Source organism: Hippopotamus amphibius, chromosome 16 (assembly GCF_030028045.1).
Source record: "Hippopotamus amphibius kiboko isolate mHipAmp2 chromosome 16, mHipAmp2.hap2, whole genome shotgun sequence".
Taxonomy (NCBI): Eukaryota; Metazoa; Chordata; class Mammalia; order Artiodactyla; family Hippopotamidae; genus Hippopotamus; species Hippopotamus amphibius.
This window is the reverse complement of record NC_080201.1, coordinates 27,863,488-27,877,544: the sequence shown is the minus strand read 5'-3', so window position 1 is coordinate 27,877,544 and position 14,057 is coordinate 27,863,488. Positions and strand designations below refer to the sequence as shown.

At 47.5% G+C, this 14,057-nt stretch overlaps 1 pseudogene; it reads right to left on the bottom strand.

Moving 5' to 3' along the window:
* Positions 1–56: 56 nt before the first annotated feature.
* On the bottom strand, positions 57–13,056 carry LOC130838051 (inactive serine protease 54-like; annotated as a pseudogene).
* Positions 13,057–14,057: the final 1,001 nt, after the last annotated feature.

Genomic DNA, 14,057 nt, shown 5'->3' with positions numbered 1-14,057 from the left:
GTGAATGCCTGGCACTCAGCGTTCTGAGCTTACTCTTCAGTTTGGAGGGTTAGCTCCTAGACTAAGATACCGTTACCAAAGAAAACAAGCACAAAGAAAAAGAAGGTAATTGCTTGGGGCTGATGTAACCTGTTCTGGCCTGATAGAGACACACTGTCCCCAGCCTCCCTACCGTAGTAGTCATAGTACATGGGCTGGATGGCCATCTCAGACCGGTCTGACTCCGTCAGACCCTTTTCCCTAAAGTCTAGACTCACTTGAGCGCCATTTGCTGGCCGTGAATGCATGGTGGCCCTTTTCTGTCCTTGGAAGTGTGGTTGGGACCGTCCAACCTGGCTCAGCCTGGCATGTTTTTTCTGTGTCACAACATCACGTGATGAGTGGCTGGGGGAGGGAATCGGGTTCTCCCAGTGGTGGAAGGAAGACAGGGGCGGGCTGGTCTTCTTGGTCTTGGACGTGATCCAGTTGCTGTAGTCTTCCACCCTGATGTACAGGAAGACCCCGGGGCATTTCTCACCGCCGTGGGACAGGATTCCTCTCAGCACCCACAGATTCAGCTCCTGCAGCTGACACATCATTGGGTTCCCTGGGTCCCCCTGTGACAAAGGACAGAAGGCTTCAGGTCTTAGAACAAGTTTTCTTTTTTAATATGTCCCTGTGCAATTTACTATCTGTTCTAGAAAAGCTTTACACTGGTTCTCACTGGAAACGGGGTAAATTATAGGATAATATTTCCAATCCAGGCCACCGCACCACAAATTCCAACAAGATGACTTTTCCTTCTATTATACAAATTGTGTGTAGGCTCCTGCAGTTTGCCTGTCGCTTCCTGGATCCCGTTACATTTTCTTGCCCCTTTCCAGTACTTTGCATAAAGGCTCCCCCTCTTTTGGTTTCTCACTCCTCAAATGTTACTTTATTCCTTTCTGGCCTGGGATGCTCCCGTTTTCCGTTCTCTTCTCTCTTTTGTTTCCATCCTTCGTTTAAGCTGAGCACACCTGCTCACAGTCCTGCTTGGGTCAGAGTCAGACTTCTGGGGAACACACGCCCCTGGGCTGGGTTCCCAGCCTTTCCAGACGGGCAGCTGTCGGCCAGTGCACCCTGCGCCCCCGTCCCCTGGCCACGCTCTCGGGAGCCGTCCTCTGGGCCACGGGAGTTCTGCCACTCGGACCTTACCTCCCTGCAGGTGGGTGGGCAGAAGCCCAGCACACTTGGCTGGACACGTGACCCTGGCAGGTTACCTAATTCTCTGAGCTAACGTGGGGACAAGTGTAGTGCCTGTAACACCGGCAGAGCTCCTGGTACAGGGCCTGACATACTGCATGCACTCAGGAAACAGCTGCTATTACCCTGGTGTTGAGAAAAGGCCATCATTTTTATGTGAAAAACTGAGGAATGTGGGAAAAGCAACAAGACAGCTACTAGGTGTAATATAGCTCACCTGTCTCCCCCCACCCCCAGCACACCAAGGCCTCCTCTTAAAGGAATACCTGCACCCCAGCCCCACCTGTAGTCCATCTTGGTCCAAGAGGGGGTTTATCATCAAAGGCTGGCTAGCCACTTTGACCTCTGTGACCTGCCAGGCGAGAAGGGCTGGACGGTCACACGTTGCTCTTGTTGTTTGAACTGAGGCCTGGAGGGAGGGGCTTGCAGTTGACAATGGGAAACAATCTGAACAGACTCAACAATGAGAATTAGAGAGAGCAAAACAGTGCCTCTAGTGGTCACCTCAGCCCCTGCCCATTCCCAGGCTTGGGTGTCTGAGCGTTCTTGGGTTTCTACACACATGCAGCCTCTTTCACTAAACCCTCCTTTTTCTGGCGAAGTAAAACCAGAACAGAAATGCAGGTGAATGGGAGAGGAAAAGAGCAACTCTGCAAGCAGGGCCATGGCAGGCATGCTCTGCAAGGCTGCCCTAATTCCCCAGTTATCCCATGGCCACACACACACCAGGATGACATTCCAGACTTCACTCTGTGCTTCTCATTAGATGGAAGAAGGTGCTTGAGTGTGGAACTCTTCATCTTTCAGTTTTTCACATTCTACTGTTTGCATCCCATGCTGCCAAATGGCAGAGGGTCGAGATTTCATCCCTGAGCTCTGGCTGGTCCTCCTAGGACTGGTGAACAGGCTCTCATCTGCACCCCATTGTGTCCGCCTGGGGCACAGAGGCTCTCTGGCCAAGAATGGAGTGGCCTCCCCTCTGTTCACCAGTCCCACGCCCAGTTTGTTTTAACTGTGCTTTTACAGCTTGAGGAAGAAAAAGAATGCAATTCAGGACAAATAGTTTGACAAATGATTGTGGGGTCAACATCCCTGGCTATCGTGTGGTTTTGTAAGTTGCCGTTCCACTCGGGTGTAGAACATGCTACTTTTTCTCTTCCCCATAACGTGTAAGGCTGAGGCTTCTGAAGCTCAAGCAATGGAGGCCAAAAGTACCAGGTGCTCCTCTGGAGCAGTCCCACCTCATCTCTCAGGGGAGCAACCCCGGCATAGAGGGGCCCTTTCATTGCATGAACCTCAACCTTGACATTCAGCAAAAGCCCTAACAGTTGTGGGAAAAAAGGAGGGGTGAGTTCAAAGTGATTCTACTTTTGTTGGGTTTCTGAGCACCCATTAGGGCAGACACTGAACCTGGGTGGCTTATTTTACATGTTAGAAGTGTGGCTTTGAGAACCTCTGTACACTAGAACACATTTCCTAGGAAGGATCCGAGGTAGACAAGTCACCTTTTTTTTTTTTTTTTTTTTGGTCTGAGACAGTTTGCAAGCATAATTCTCTTAAAAAACAGGCTGTCTGCAGGTGTGCTACAGTTAAAAACCAATCTGAACTTTGTGGGTGGTTTAAAGAGGTGATCATTTAGCGTGTAAGCAGCGTACCATATTCCAGTGAATCTAAGATGCTCTTAAAAATTAACATCTTTGAAATGGGATGTGTCTTTTAATCAGCTGCTTCCAGAGTTTCAGTGGCAGCATTTTTTTTTTCTCAGTGTTACATAAAATAATAGTGCGTTCTACAACCGACAGCATCTTGGATTTGATGAAGTGTGGCACTAGATTGATGGAGTGACTGATGGCAGGATTTTGTTAAGTAGCTACATCTTCTACTGTATTTTAACACATTCTCTAATTTAAGAAGCTGCTACAATCCTCCACCTGGCAAAGAGCCCAGGACAACATAGGCACTCAATAAATGTTGAACCAGCTTTGGAAGGGCAAACTTATTGCCTGATGAAAGACAGTCCTTCATGCTTTTGCAATAAAATGACTTTAAGAAAGAACCGTCCACGTACACGTATTTTTCCCCTTTCTCTAAAAAGCTTTCTCTAGATCATCTGGAAAAAAAAATTCCCCATCAGGGAATCTTGAAGGTTCCTTCGAGAAAAGTGGATGATCAGTGTTTTGGACAATTTTAGAGGCGAGGAGGGAAACTGTCCGGAAATCTGGCAGACCTGGGTTCTCGTCTTTAACGGTTAGTAACCGTGTGGCCCGGATAAGCCACACTTTTTCCAGATGTGGATACGAGGGGCCCTGGACAGGTGTTTGTGAATTCTACGCATTTCCTGTGGCAGTAGGACAGCCACATCTGGACAGCCCACATCCAGGCAGAGGGCCGGGCTTCTTACGGAAAAAAGAAATCCCGTAACTGATGAGCAACGGCATCAGTCTAGGTTCCAAAGAAGCTGAACACAGCGAGCCCACGCTGTAGGCGTGCTCCACGTGCATCTGCATGTGTGGTTTGGACTCACTCTTGCAAACTTTTAGCGAATGAGAAAACACGTGACTTAGCCGCGCTTCGTCATATCCCAGTGAAATCGGTGACTGGTTAGTACATTCAGCAGGTTGTTATGCAGCACCTGCTACCTGCCAAGCGCTGTTCGCCCACGAGACGCCCGTGAATCCCAGGCGACGGTCCCTGCCCTCACGGAGCTCACAACACAACGAGGGCGAGTCCCCAGGCTCCCCGTGAAGCGACCACTGCTTACCCTCAGCATGTGGCTTCTACTCCACTGCGGTCTTACCAAGCAGACGGCATCGGTTTCCATCTCTATGTGATGGCCACATCCTGTTTTCTCAATTTTGTTTAAGGGACACAAGTCGATGTCTTTCACGGAGATTTTCCTCAGGATACTCATCGTCATGTGATTTCCCGTCTGGACAACAGAGAGCCCAAGAATTATTAACAAGAAGACATCCCCCAGGTCAACGCAACTACAACCCACATATCCAGATGGGAGTGAGTAGGAAATGTTCTGATAAATCCCCTTTTCCTCATAGAAATCAGAACCTGTGTCTGAGTTTTTATTGAAAACTACCTTTGCTTTGAACTTAAATGTGAAAATAGGCAGAGAACATGTTCACCCCTCCTTCACATCTACAGAGCATGAATGCATTTCCTTGTTTACTTCCCAAGAATAAAAGAAAACAAGGATGGCCCAGACAAGAGGGCTGTTAGCTCTGGTTCCAGGAATAATGTCCCTTGCCCCCTCGGTAACCTTGCACACATTTCAGGCTGTTTGCTTCCAATGTACTTCCAGTGTACTTCCAATATTGGTGTAGGAATAGAAGAAAAAGGACCAAATGTAAGAATGGTCTCAAAGAGGGCAAGCGCTGGGAATCTTGGCTGGTTAAGTAAAGGTTCCAGCCCAACTCTAGAACCTTGGGCCCCCTGAATTATTGAGCTAAGCCCTAGAAGAGTTCATCTCAGTCACCCCCACTGCTAGCACACACACAGCCTCCTCTAGGAGAAGAAGGGATTAACTGCAGTTGTGGGATTCCATCCTGCCACCCAGCAGTTCTGCAAGGCTGGTGGCAAGTGCAGCTTTCTGCCGAGGAAGCAGATAGGCCGGACCAGGTTGTTGAACCGCATCGCTGTGTCTGTCTTCAGGAGGGCTATGTTATTTTTCATTGTTTTATTATCGAAGTCCTCATGGATGATGATGGTGTTGACTGGATACTCTTCGTGAGCAATCAGTTTTGCATCCATCTCCGCTATACCAACTATAGCGACAGCATCCTTCCTGGGGAGAGAGCAAGGGAATCTTCAGAAGCCCAAACAGCGAGGAAGCCTCACACTTCCCTGTTTACACATTTATTATTGTTTCAGCCTGGAACACTCATCCAATTCATCTTCCTAGAGCTACTTTTTACTCACCCTTTTGAACCCAGTCCCCAGGAAATCTTTTTTTTTTCCCATTTTATTGAAGTATAGTTGATTCACAAATGGTATTAGTTTCTGGTGTACAGCAAAGTGATTCAAAGAATGTTAACATTCTTTTCCATTATGGTTTATTACAGGGTATTGAATATAGTTCCCTGTGCCATACAGTAAGACCTTGTCTTTTTATCTATTTTATATGTAGTCGTTTGTCAGGAAATCTTTTCTGAACCCCTAGACTTGTGTCCTCCTTTGTGAGCCCATAGGATCTTGAGGATTCTTCTGTCTTAATGGCATATGCCCTACCACCCAAAGATAATCTGTCATATTATGGCTGATAATCTTATATATACATATATATTTACATAGTTGTAGTCACAACCAAGATGTAATCTTGATTCTTGACTTTCACACTTGACATTTTAATTCAAGCATCTTTTCATATTATATACTCATATTATAGACACTTCAGAGAAATTTCGATTTTCATAGTGATCGAGTTCAATTGGATGTTTCCCATTCTCCTCTTTGGAATCACCCGAGGAATTACGATAATGAGAAACAATTGAAAACACCATAAAACTAAGAGACGCTAGAGCATCCAAACCCTGGAATCAGGGAAAGGGCTGACAGGAGAGTAGAAGGACTACACAAGGACAGGGAGTTACAGATGCTACTTACTGCCGCAGAGTCAGATAAAGCTGGTTGAACACACTTCTCAGCAAAGAAATGGAAAGTAGAGAAATGAAACCATGACCAGAATGAAAGCCAAGTTGGAAGCAGCATAAAGGAGAGTAGAGACCACAGAAAACACAATGAGGGACACAGAAGGTAGGACCAAGAAAGGACCAAAATGAAATGGTCATTAACAGAGATTTTTAAAAGGCTGGAGAGAAAATAACAGATATGGCGGTCCATGGAGAGTCAGCAGACTGCAGAGAAGGTAACCAAAATAATGAAACAGAAAAAAATATTTCAAGATCTAATTTAGGAAAGGTTTCCAGAAATAAGAATTGTGTCTACAGTGTGGAAGGGTACCCCATATCCTAGGGGAAAATCTATACAGAATGATTAACACTGAGACATACCCTTGTCAGCTCCCAGCAGGAAACAGATGACACACTCAAATAAGGTAAATTGAGGGAAGTTTAGTAAAGGGACTCTTTACAAAGGTCTTGCAGGATGTAGGGAAATCACAGAGAACAGTACAGTGTGCTGGGTTCCAGGTGGCATATACAGCTATCTGCTGAGGTAACAACAGTGTGCTGATGGGAGGACGTGGTCAGACAGAGCTGTGGGAGTGGGTCCCCCGGCTGGAGGAGGCAGCCAGTCTGCAGCATCTGTCAGGGGAATAAGGACCCTGACCTCACTTCCTCCCTCCCTCTGATCTCTTACCAGTGCTCCCTTTGGCCAAACCCAACTGGAACCCAGGAGGCAAGAACGCCCATTGGTGTAACCCACACAGGTCAGCCTCCTGGGACCCAGCAGAGTGGAAAAGAGTTGAGAGTGGGTCTGGAGGGGCAGGTGGGAGAGACTCAGCAAAGCTCGTAAAGTTGCTGGACTTCAGTGACAAAGAAGGAATCCTTGGGCAACCACACAAAACAGATTAAGTCATCCTAAGTTTGGCCTCTCATTTATGGTCTAACCGGGGAACTTGTGAGAGTGAAAGGGGTGCTAAGATAGGATAACAAGTGTAAAGCAGGCCCCCGCCCGGGGGAGTACTAGGATGTGTGGGCTCCCGCCTGCAGAGGAAGACATCAGAATGGCTTCAGACTCCTCCACAGCAAGATTTAATACCCGAAGCTAAGGGATAGTGGCAGGTGGGAGTGCCTATGAAGTCCTCAAATGGAAGCAGGCGTGATCTGTGAATTCTACACATACGTGGTCATTCAGGGCAGCACCACACTTCTGAATATGTAAAACCCGAGGAAACATGGTTCTTGGGAGCCCTTTAAGAAACTACTTGGAGGGACTTCCCCAGTGGTCCAGTAGTCAGGACTCTTATACTTCCACTGCAGCGGGCACAGGTTCCATCCCTGGTCAGGGGACTAAGATCCCATATGCTGTGCTGAGTGCCCCCCCCCCCCCAAAAAAAAGAAGAAAAAAAGAAACTACTTGATGACAAATTTTAGACAGTTCTAGTGTTGAATGGAAAAAATCCAGCAAAGGGACTATCAGTAAGTGCAGAATTCATTACAATATGGGTCTAAAATTAAAATGAAAGAAAAACTTTTAAAGTTATAGATTGGAGTAATGATGTAAACCCTGGCAATAATCAAATGGTGTAACTAAAGCTAAAATAAAAGCAGAGGAAGGTGTATACACCAATTTTCTCATCTTTTATGGGAGTCGAAACTATTATGTATTTACAGCTAATATATGAAATAACAAGGGTGTGCAAATATGTACATGAATCAAGGTAAAGATTAAAGTACATAAATAACCTACTAAAATCGGGAGATCAAGAAGAAGGAGGGAAGAAGCGAAAAGACAAGAATTCTGGCATCGGCCACAGAAGAGTCTAGAGAGGACCATCCAGAGAGAAACAGAAGATTTGGGTGTCTTCCGTGAAATTATAACTGTAAGATGAACACCAGAACAAATTCAAACTTTCCATATTTGTCAGAAGAGACATACAAAACAAAGCCATAGAATGAAAAGAAAAACAGGAAGCAATAAAAACAGAACAATCTAAAATAAAAAGCAGGAGTTTCATTCTGAACATCAGAGCAGAAGAGCATGCAATAAGACAAAGAAAGGCTTTTCATGACGGTAAGGAGTTCGGTCTACAGTGAAGACTTCAGTTATAAATATCTGCAGTGACACAATGTTCACAAATTAAATTCCAGAAAATAGGAGAAAAAGCCAGAAGCTTGTAATTCACCTTGGTCAGCCTAGCACAGATCAAGTGGACTCCCTGCCCCAATTTCATGTATTCAATTGTACTCCAAAGACAGAGAATGAGCTTTTTAATTTACCTGGGAAATTATTCATATGGACCACATAGTAGACTGCAAAGACAACATCAACAAAATACTGAGTAGATCATCATGCAGTCTAACTCAAAATTAAATTATGTTAGAAAACAAAACAAAATACCCTCTCACCTGGATATTTTTAAGTGATCTTTAATAAAACCTAGAGTCAAAGAGGAAATCAAAACCAAAACAGCAGACCAGATAGAAAACAGCAGTAAGGAAAACACTACATAGAAAACAGAACCTCTCTGGAGGCCTGGTTGGCAACAGCTATCAAAATTTCATCCAGTTGTTCCACTCCTATGTTATTCGTGCTGCAATATGCTTCCACATATATGAAATAATGTGTATACAAGTATATCTGCTGCAGCATTTTTTGCTACTAGTGAAAGACTGGAAACAACCCAAATTTCCATTATTAGAGGACTATGTAATTATGAAACATCCATGTGGGACACTGATGAAAATAATGAGGTAGCTTTCTATGTATTGATAAGAAAAGATCACCCAACATTCACGGCAGCGTGAAAAAAGCTGAGTGGAAAAACGTGTATGGTGTGCTACCAGTTGTATTGGCAGGTGTTATGGACTGAATTGTGTCCCCCTAGATTCATAGGTGAAGCCCTAACCCTCAAAGTGAATGTGTTTGGAGATAGGGTCCTTAAGGAGGTAATTAAGATTAAACGAGTCCGTTGGGTGGGGCCCTAATCCAATAGGACTAGTGTCCTTATAAGAAGAAGAGACAGCAAGAGTGTGTGCCCACAGAGGAAAGGAAAGTCCATGGGAGAACACAGAGAGAAGGTGGCAGTCTGTGAGCCAAGGAGTGAGTCCTTGGGAGAAACCAACCCTGCTGACACCTTGATCTTGGACTTCCAGCCTCTGGAACAGTGAGAAGTAAATGTTTATTGTCTAAGCCACCCTGTCTGTAGTATTTGCCCCAGCAAATTAATACAGAGGGGGAAAGAAAATTCTCTCTCTGTCAATAGATATAAAAGTCAATATAGATAGACCTATAGGTATATAGCTATCTATGAGTGCATGGAGTTTTTCAGGAAGAACGCCCAAGAAACTGGTGACAGAAATGGTTCAAGAGAGGGAAGCAGTGACTGAAGGGGGGGGAAGGGAGGAGCTGCTTTTCATTATATGCCCTTTGATTCCTCATGAACATCATAGTATCACATGTATTTTCAAATAAAAAATACAAATCACATGTTAAAAAATTCAGCAGCTGCACAATATTCCATCAAGGGTTTACACTTTAATGTATTTAGCCAGCTGCAGTAATTATACTCTCCCCCCATACTGTGTGTGTGTATATAATATATAATGTATAAATAGTATATAATATATAGTATGTATACTATACTATAATATAGAGTATACATCACATGTATCTAATATAGATAGATCTATATGTAATTGCATATAGTATTTATATACTACAATGTGTGTTATATATAACATATATTATAAACTATATATGAACGAGTAACTATATCATTATTTATGCATGATAATCAGACATTACATTTCCAGTGTTTTGTGTGTAAGTAACCATCCTAGGAAGAACTTTGTGCATAAAATTTTTCTAATAGTTAAAATTATTTCCTTAATTTTGATACCCAAAAGTGAACTCTAGGTCAGAAAGTGAGTTGTTTTACAAAAAAAAAGTTTTTCTTTTAATAGCACAGATAGGTTTTTTTTTTTGTATGGTTTAAAAGAATGCCCATTCGTTGTAAAAAATTTGGAGCATACAGATAAGTTCAAAGAAGAAAACAGAAACCGTGTGCGTTCTGAGCACCCAGAGATGGGCGCTCCTCAAGTGTTGGCGCATTTCCTTCAAGTCTTTCCTCTACGTGCGTGTGTTTGTGGCAGTCACATTGTGAAGGCCCCAGGTAAGTGTTTTAAGGTAAGGGGCTCCTGTCAACTCTCTTAACACGGTACGCGGTAGGGACTTCTAGTATCTGGAGTTTGTGCCTTTGTGACTGTAGTAGGATGGGAATGAATAGCCTTCCTGCGGTGGATGAAGAAGCCATCGTTTCACTTTGCAGTTGAGCAGCTGGCAGTCCTCCCAGCAGAAAGACACAGACTGCACCAACCTCGGCAACGGGTGATTTTAGGACCCCCCCAACTCACAGCAAGCGCTGAACTGGTAAAAAGCTCTGTTGTCCTGTGACCAGGAATCCACCTTCCAGGCCTCCCCACGCTGAGCAGGAAACAGAGCCCGCCCCCGCCCCGCCTCACTGGGCTGTGTGGGCTCCAGAGCAGGGGTACTGGCCTGTTCTGAAAGGGGGATGCAATGCTGAGGATCCAGAAGTCACTGAGGATGCTGCCGAAAGCCAGGTGGCTGTACTGGGAATCCTGCAGCGACACCACCCACGGGAACTCCTCGTCTTCCACCAGGCCCTCCTCGGAAGTTTCCACAATGTTGACTTTCTGGATGCTGCAACCTGCAGGGGGTGTGCGGGGGCCTCACTGCTGGGGCGAGGAGTCCAGGCCTGTGGCCGCCGCCACCGCACCAGAGCCCAGGGCCCGCTCGCTCTCCTGCTGGTCCCCCACTCTGGCTCTCTGTCTTGGTCACCACTAACTCTGCCACCCACGTTTATTTTCCTAGTGGGTCTCCTTCCGCATAAAAGACCCTTGGTGGGTCTCCCCTGCTCGTCCACGTGCCGCGTCCCGATGAGTCCCCATCCTCGGCCTCCTTAGCGGACTCAGGGGTGCCCATCTCATCCTCGCCTACGCAGAGTGGGGCACAGGGATTCTCAACCCGACGGAACACCTCCTCCGCCTGGTGCCCACCTCCTGCCAGACCCCTGGGGACAAGGCCTGGGCACTGGCATTTTTTAAAAAGCTCCCCTGGTAGATTCTAATGTGTGTTCAGAATTGAGAACCACTAGTGTTTTAGGAAGGCTCTGGGCACAGGGTCCCAAGTCTAGCTGGCCTTGGGGCAACTATGTGTTGAGCCTTGGGGCGAGCCACTCCCCTCTCTGGGCCTCAGTGTCCTTTTGTGAGAGCTGGGGTAGCACACGCCTCTCACAAGAGGAGAGGTGTGTCCCCGTGACTGGTAATGCCAAGCCCAACGGACAATCCCATTTTCCCCGCATGTAAACCACTGCTCTGGGTGCCACCGCATGAGTCCCCAGTGCTGGTTTCTAGATCGCTGGCCCTGGGTCCTGTGTGTCACATGGTGGGGTCGCACCAGCTGACGAAGTCAGGTCATGGGTGGCTTCTCTTTCAGCCATTCATCCAACCACACACACAGCCCTACTGAGTTAGAGGCTGGGCTGGCAGGGAAGGATGTCAGGATCCTGTCCCCACCCCAGGGGAGGTCGCAGTGCACAGGGGAGACAGACAGGCTGGAGAGTGACGGCATACAGAGAGACTTGTGACACAAGGGACTGTGCCCGGAGGATACACAGGAGGGGGATTCTGGATTCTGCCCAGAACATGAAGTCTGGGACGGCTTCCCCCAGGAGGTGACCTTTGAGGTGAGCACCAATGACAGAGAGTTGCCAAACCAAGATGCTGACGTTGACTGAACATTCAGTATAGTCATAAAGGACCACAGCAGACCTCTCCATGCTAGGGCATCATGTGATCAAACATCTCTACATCTCTATGAATGGACACTTGGAGACGTTGCTGGAACAGCGAGAGCTGGTTGTTAGCAAGATGATGTCTGTAAGGCCACCACGTACTTCAGGGTCACCAAAGACAAGAATTCTGTTTTTTCCCACAGGACATGGGCCATCTGTGGTGAACACGGTGCTAGCCAACCCTTCCTAACACAGCAAGAACCTACAGGTGTGTGATGAGTTTTGCTTTTTCAAAGCTCTAGCTGGCTGATTCATTTGACCTTATAAAGCCCTTGAAAGGCCAGGATATAATGAGGAAATCTGACCCAGAGATGAAATGTTTGCCCCGGGTCACTCGCATGAGGCTTTTTAAGAGGGAGGAGACGCCCTTTCTGTGTTTTGTCTCCTTGGGCTGGAAGGAAGTGGAGGAAGCTGGGAAAGTGGGGTGCTCCTCCTGAGCGCGCGCGCACACACACACGTGCGTGCGTGAGAGCTCGGGGAGCTCGCTCATCTCTCCCATCTAACTCCAGGAAACCAGGAGAGAGCAGCTGGGGTGGCAGAAGCTGAGGCAGAGACCGCTTTCATCAAGTGCCCCTCCTCCATCTGCCCCTTTCCAGGCTGGAATTTTAGTCCTGGACAAGCTGGGAGTCGGAGAGGACTGCAGCTGACACATCTGCCGACAGAGACCAGGGAGCCTCTAAGGCACCTCCCTGCTCCTGGGCCCAGTCCTGCAGCTGGGCGTCAGTTTAGAGGTAACGATCAAGGTCTAGGGATAAAGAGCTTCATCGGAACAGTGATGCTGAAATAGAACACAGGGAAGGCCTGGTTCCCAAGTGCATAAGACACATCTCAGGTCCCCACACAGGCTCAGGAAGGATGTCCCCCACCTGACAGAGGGAGATGTGCCCCAGGAAGAGTAGGGCAGGGCTGTGAGTGGGGAGGCAGGCCTCATGCCAACCCCCTCTACCCAGAGGGCCTCTCCGTATTCTGAGGCTTGTTTTCCTAACCATACTCTCACTGAGGACTAGGCCTGACATCAGGCTGCTGAGGCCATAGTTTCCTACATCCACGCCCCACGTCCCGCTTCTTTGCCTGGTTCCCACCACACACACGTGCTGCCCAGAGCAAAGCGCCGTGAGTCACCCACCCCCTGAGTCCCTCTCTGCACATTAAGGACCATTTCATTTTCCGAGACGATTCCCCCTGCCATGTCACACGATCGGCTAAAGTCATGAAGGAAGAGAGAAACACACTCACTGGCAGAAGTGCGGGAGATGTAGAACAGCACCAAGAGCATCCCTCTCATCGCTGCCATTCCCAAGGAGAGCCGCAGCAGGCACCATGGGCAGCTGTGAACACAGAACAGCCAGACGCACGGGCTTTTCCCCTCCTCCCCAAGGTGGTGGTTTCCCTCCCCCATCAGAGTTTCTGCCTCTTTCCTTTCCACTGACAAAACTCCCAAGACATGGGAAACAGACCTGTCACGTCTCTATTTTTTGGCTGCGTGCAGAGATGAGGCAGGGACCAGCTGCCTAGCCCCAATACTCAGCCGGCAGCTCGTAAGACGGCCCAGCAAGAGGAGGCAGCCACGCCGGCCAGTTTTCTCCACAATCCAGCCAGGGTCCCCGGGTTTTCCACAGAGCTGAGTCTCAGAAAAGGGTCAATTTTTTTTTTTTTTTTTTTGGCACACGTGCGTAGTCACTCCGTGGCATGTGGGATCCTCCTGGAGCAGGGATCGAACCCATGTCCTCTGCATTGGCAGGCGGATTCTTAACCACTGCGCCACCTAGGAAGCCCAAGGGGTCATTTTTTGACTCGTGGAATTCAACCCTTGCCTTAAGTCTGTAGCCGTAAAATGCTGCTGAAAGCAAAAAGCAGGGATTCCGTGAAAGGCCACCCTGGTTTTGTCCCTCCTATTAAACTCTATTGGAATTTCTCTTAACTGGTGACAGCTCTTACTTTTACATAGTAACTCCCCCGGTATGTCTCTCAGTTCATTCACACAGTAACCCTGTGACGTGGACACCAGCATCGTCCCCATCTTACGGATTCAGAAACTGACACTCAGAGATGTTGAGAATCCCACCCAAGGTCACACAGCTGCCAAGTGGTGGAGCTGGAATTCAAAGCCCAGGCGTGCTTCGCCATCCGCCGCACCCCCAGGCCTACCCTCGCCTCAAGCAATGCACAAGAACCCAAGGAAGCCCTGCCTGCCGTTTCCAGTCACCACGTTCCGCTCATGACACCAGAATGTTTCTTGTCATCAGGATGATTCTCAGAGTTCTTCCGTGAACTGCTCCTGCTAAAGGAGACGTGAACTCACTCTGACCTTACACTGCACAGCTCA